Below are 5,666 nucleotides of genomic sequence, written 5' to 3'. Positions count from 1 at the left end.
AATGTCTGGAACGGCGTGAATGGAATGGCCTCAAACACATGGAAGGAAAAGTGAAACCTAGTCAGTTGGGCAACTGAATGCATTCAACCAAAATGTGTCTTCCCACATTTATAACCCAATCTCTCTGAGAGTTGCAGGGGCTGCCGGTGTTGTTGGGGGTAAACTGCATTGCTCAAGGGCTGAAACAGCAGATTTTTGTCCACCTTGCCGGCTCAGGGATTCAAACCAACGACCTCTCGGTTAATGGCCCACAGTGTTAATCACTAGGCTACCTGCCATGTGAAACCCCGTGTTTGATGTATTGATACAATTCGCCTATTCCGCTCCAGCCTTTACCACAAGCCCGTCCTCCCAATTAAGGTGCCACCAGCCTCCTGTGGATAGTGCTCTGCTTTTTGGGATCTGAGACTGAGAGTTCTGTAGCTTGTGCATGAAGTTGTGGGGAGAAGTAGGGCTGTGTTACAATATAGCTTGAAAAAGGATTCTTTCTAGTTGTGTCTGATCAACCGCTTCATGATTTTTTAAGACCATTTGACATTTGACTTCAGCCCCAACAATGTTCTGCTGTCGTTTTTGAATGGAATGCAAAAACATCTCTCCTTCACTCTCTTTCTTCTGCATTTCTATTTCTTTGTGGCCTCTCTCATTCTTTCTCGTTAATTACTTCTTTCATTCAGAGCTCTCTTCATCCCCCTCTCTTCCTCTCTCTTAACTCCCCCTTTATCTCATCCTACTTTCCCTCCATTTCCCTCCCTCATCACCAGGTCTGTCTACCTCTCCTGAATGGGCCGGCTTGTCGTTTAATATGCACAGCCCATTCTTGGTCTCTCCATTACTGTTCTTCGTCTCCTCCGGCTGCCCCTTCTTTTCTCCTGGCCAGACAATGGCCACCCCCACCGCACCGTGACAGCGGAGCACGCTGGTCATGTTGCATTTGCCACCCCGCGCTATCTCTCTATCCCGTCCCCTTTTTACGCCCGCCTCGCCGCCAGTCCCTCTTCCAGTAGGATTCTAATACTGTTACAGGGGGAGAGAAAGGTATAAGGGAACCTGATAGTGTTTCATTAACGCTCTGAGGGAGAGAGACGCAGCTATGTAACATACTATTAGCATAATTATAGCCTGGGTAGAGAGAGAGCAAGAGAGAGAGAGAAAGAGAGAGAGAGAGAGGGAGGGAGAGAGAGAGAGAGAGAGAGAGAGAGAGGAGAGAGGGGGGGAGAGAGAGAGAGAGAGAGAGAGAGAGAGAGAGAGAGTGAGAGAGAGAGAGAGAGAGAGAGAGAGAGAGAGAGAGAGAGAGAGGGAGAGAGAGGGAGGGGGGAGAGAGAGAGAGGGAGGGGGTGGTGAGAGAGAGAGAGAGAGGAGAGAGAGAGAGAGAGAGGGAGAGGGCAGGGTGAGAGAGAGAGAGGGAGGAGAGGGGGTGAGAGAGAGAGAGAGATCCTCTGGGGTGTTTTGTAATGTGACACAGGCTACTGTCTATCCACTGTTCCTCCCTCATGCTGGTAAAAAAAACAGGTTGAATAGCCCCCTCGTGGGTGGCAATTCCTTGTTCCCGGCGCCTCCGTTCCATGACTTTGAACTTGAACTTGAACCTCAGGGTTGAATATAGCTCCCCCTGGGCCCGGGGGTTTGTCAATGCAGGGTATGTAGAGATGCTGTGGGTGTTGTTTTCTGGATCAGTTGTTGTATGATGTTACTTCCCTCCCGCTGCATTGATAACGATCATTTGCAATCCTACAATCAATAATTTAGTGAAGGTCAATGCTTTTACAATGAGATGATTAGTTCCATGAGTGTTTTTTGAAATACTGTACAATTCTTGAATCGTCTAGATGTTAAACCAAATCAGATAGTGGAACAACACATTGTGGGGTAACACTTTATTTTGATCGTCCATCTGTTGATGCTCTACAGACTATTTACAGACTATCAGTAACATTTCAACTATCTACTAACCCTAACCCTCTAACCCTAACCCTCTAACCCTAACCCTAACCCTGTAGATACTCTACAGACTATTTACAGACTATCAGTAACATTTAAACTATCTACTAACCCTAACCTTAACCCTTACCCTAGCCCTAACCTTAACCCTTATCCTAGCCCTAACCTTAACCCTTATCCTAGCCCTAACCTTAACCCTTATCCTAGCCCTAACCTTAACCCTTATCCTAGCCCTAACCTTAACCCTTACCCTAGCCCTAACCTTAACCGTTATCCTAGCCCTAACCTTAACCCTTACCCTAGCCCTAACCTTAACCCTTACCCTAGCCCTAACCTTAACCCTTATCCTAGCCCTAACCTTAACCCTATCCTAGCCCTAACCTTAACCCTATCCTAGCCCTAAATCCAACCCTTATCATAGCCCTAAACCTAGGCCTTGCCCTAGCCCCTAACCTTAACCCTTACCCTAGCCCTAAACCTAGGCCTTACCCTAACCCTAACCTTAACCCTTATCCTAGCCCTAAACCTAGCCCGTACCCTAGTCCTAACCTTAACCCTTATCCTAGCCCTAAACCCAACCCTTATCCTAGCCCTAACCTTAACCCTTATCCTAGCCCTAAACCCAACCCTTATCCTAGCCCTAACCTTAACCCTTATCTTAGCCCTAAACCCAACCCTTACCCTAGCCCTAGCCCTAACCTTAACCCTTACCCTAGCCCTAAACCCAACCCCTATCCTAGCCCTAACCCTTATCCTAGTCCTAAACCCAACCCGTACCCTAGCCCTAACCTTAACCCTTATCCTAGCCCTAAACCCAACCCTTATCCTAGCCCTAACCTTAACCCTTATCCTAGCCCTAAACCCAACCCTTACCCTAGCCCTAGCCCTAACCTTAACCCTTATCCTAGCCCGAAACCCTTACCCAAGCCCTAACCTTAACCCTTATCCTAGCCCTAATCCCAACCCTTACCCTAGCCCTAACCTTAACCCTTATCCTGAACCCAACCCTTACCCTAGCCCTAACCTTAACCCTTATCCTAGCACTAAACCCAACCCAACCCTTACCCTAACCCTTGTCATAGCCCTTATCCTAGCCCTTACCCTAACCCTTGTCCTAGCCCTTACCCTAGCCCTAAACCCAACCCCTATCCTAGCCCTAACCTTAACCCTTATCCTAGCCCTTATCCTAGCCCTTACCCTAGCCCTAACCCTTGTCCTAGCCCTTACCCTAGCCCTAAACCCAACCCCTATCCTAGCCCTAACCTTAACCCTTATCCTAGCCCTAACCCTTGTCCTAGCCCTTACCCTAGCCCTAACCCTTGTCCTAGCCCTTACCCTTACCCTAGCCCTAAACCCAACCCCTATCCTAGCCCTAACCTTAACCCTTATCCTAGCCCTTACCCTAGCCCTAAACCCAACCCCTATCCTAGCCCTAACCTTAACCCTTATCCTAGCCCTTATCCTAGCCCTAACCCTTATCCTAGCCCTTATCCTAGCCCTAAACCCAACCCCTATCCTAGCCCTAACCTTAACCCTTATCCTAGCCCTTATCCTAGCCCTAAACGTAAACCCTATCCTAGCCCTAAACCCAACCCCTATCCTAGCCCTTATCCTAGCCCTAACCCTTATCCTAGCCCTTACCCTAGCCCTAAACCCAACCCCTATCCTAGCCCTAACCTTAACCCTTATCCTAGCCCTTATCCTAGCCCTTACCCTAGCCCTAAACCCAACCCCTATCCTAGCCCTAACCTTAACCCTTATCCTAGCCCTTATCCTAGCCCTAAACCCAACCCCTATCCTAGCCCTTATCCTAGCCCTTACCCTAGCCCTAAACCCAACCCCTATCCTAGCCCTAACCTTAACCCTTATCCTAGCCCTTATCCTAGCCCTAAACCCAACCCCTATCCTAGCCCTTATCCTAGCCCTTACCCTAGCCCTAAACCCAACCCCTATCCTAGCCCTAACCCTTATCCTAGCCCTAACGTAACCCTTACCCCTAACTGTAACCGTACTAAGCAGTTGTTTATCAACAGATAGTTTGTTGATAGTATGACTATCTTTAGACCATCTGCAGATGGACTATCAGGACTCTCCAAATAAAGTGTGACCCAGTGTGTTTGAGAACAGCTCCGTGGTCAAATCACAGACTAAACGCAGTTGATGCATTTACATACCTTCCCACTCAGGATCTCAAAAAAGCAAGGCACACACACATTACACGATCCCAGGACTCTATATCATGACAAAGCCTTTATGACTTCGGCTCATGACCGACCGTACACTACAATACCTCAGACGACTCACATGAAGTGATGTTCCACCGCGGCCATATCATCTTTCCCAGCAGAAATATCACAACAAAGGTACATCCTCACACGGTGTCCTTATTCAGTAACACTGCTAGCAGTGTCAGTCCACCAGGCACCCATTTTAGGATTGGCTTTAAAGCACAGTATCCCATGCATAATAAGCAAGGCGGCCTCCATGGCTGGCTGGTGAGCAATTTGCCTCCTAGATTGCCTGGCCCCGAGGCCTTGGTGCTATGTTTATGTATGAGCTCCTGATTCATATGTATCGGCCCTGAATCGCTTTCCCCTCGCCACACACACACACACACACACACACACACACACACACACACACACACACACACACACACACACACACACACACACGCACACACACTGAAACACGCAGACACTCTGAAACCCATCACACACACCCAGATGCAGCATTAAGACTGATGACCTGCAGAAGAGGTGACAGCGTCCCGGCAGATGACTCTCATGCTCAATACAAGTAGAAAGGTAGTTTACATGTGTTGCTGCTGCCGCTGCTCTCTGCAGAGAGAGGGGAGCTGTATTAGGTACATTGTGTCCGTGATGGGGTGTCTCTCCCCCCTAGCGTTACGCCTTATACATCTTTTTGATGGTTTTCATGTCCGATTATTAAAATACATGCATATCCCTAAATTGTCATTATACAATTGGGGTTCAAAATATTAGTTAAAATATTCTGGAACATTCTGGATTTTGATGGAATGTCCGGCCTCATGCTGAGACAAGATTAAGAGAGGGAATAAATGAGAGATGAGATTGAGAGTTCATTAACCCCATCCTTCTCTCTCACTCCTTCTGTCTGTCTCTGTTTCGCTGTCTATTTCTACTCTTCTCTCTCTCTCTCTCTCTCTCTCTCTCTCTCTCTCTCTCTCCCTCTCCCTCTCCCTCTCTCTCTCTCCCTCTCTCTCCAATTAAAGACATCCCTAACATCTTTGACTTCATAAGAAACACTTTGACTTGACTAAACACCATTTTGATCTCTGAGTAAAACATCAAAGACAAGCCATCTCGACAACATGGCCTCCCCATCTCCATGTCTAGCTGAAGAGAAAAAAATCTCCCCAAATCCCAACTGTAATATGTGACAGCAGGGTTTCACAAAAACAATATTTGTTTGAAGGCAACTGATCCCTCGCAGACACAAAATGGCCTCCATTAAGCCGAGCAGAGTAGCGTGGTCCTCTGAGGGTCCGTGGCTCAGTGTCAGTGGTGGAAGACCCCTCTTATCTTTCATTAAGAGAGCGCAGCAGGGTGGATTTAACAGCCAGTGTGTGTGTGTGTGTGCGTATGTGAAGTGTGTGTGTGTGTGTGTGTGTGTGTGTGTGTGTGTGTGTGTGTGTGTGTGTGTGTGTGTGTGTGTGTGTGTGTGTGTGTGTGTGTGTGTGT

This window comes from Oncorhynchus kisutch, linkage group LG20 (assembly GCF_002021735.2).
Source record: "Oncorhynchus kisutch isolate 150728-3 linkage group LG20, Okis_V2, whole genome shotgun sequence".
Classification (NCBI taxonomy): domain Eukaryota; kingdom Metazoa; phylum Chordata; class Actinopteri; order Salmoniformes; family Salmonidae; genus Oncorhynchus; species Oncorhynchus kisutch.
This window is presented reverse-complemented; position numbering follows the sequence as displayed.